Genomic DNA, 395 nt, shown 5'->3' with positions numbered 1-395 from the left:
GTTTACCTCTGCTTTTGAGTTTTTGGTTTACCTCTGCTTTTGAGTTTAGATTACACTCTTCTAGGGGTGACCCTAGCCAGGGACCAGACAGGACTGAAGCATAAGCTCCTGGCCACTAAGGTGAGTATGACAGTCTTTTTATTAGCAGTCTTTGCTGCAAAGCTCTCCTTTGATCTAGCAGAGACTTTGCCAGATCTACTTCATGATTCAACAGCTTCCCCTAACCAACGTCACTTTCTCCCTTTTCTTTTTTTCAGGTATAATCCTAATAAATCTTGTGTACTCTTAACTCCATTTCAGTATCTCCTTTCCAAAGAACAAAACTGTCACAGAATTTCAGAGAATAAGATAGAGTTCCAAGACTTGGTGACTCATCGGCCTGGCAATGAGGACAC

This window comes from Panthera uncia, chromosome D1 (genome assembly GCF_023721935.1).
Source record: "Panthera uncia isolate 11264 chromosome D1, Puncia_PCG_1.0, whole genome shotgun sequence".
In the NCBI taxonomy this organism is placed as follows: domain Eukaryota; kingdom Metazoa; phylum Chordata; class Mammalia; order Carnivora; family Felidae; genus Panthera; species Panthera uncia.
The sequence above is the reverse complement of the archived record's forward strand: the minus strand, read 5'-3'. Positions refer to the sequence as shown.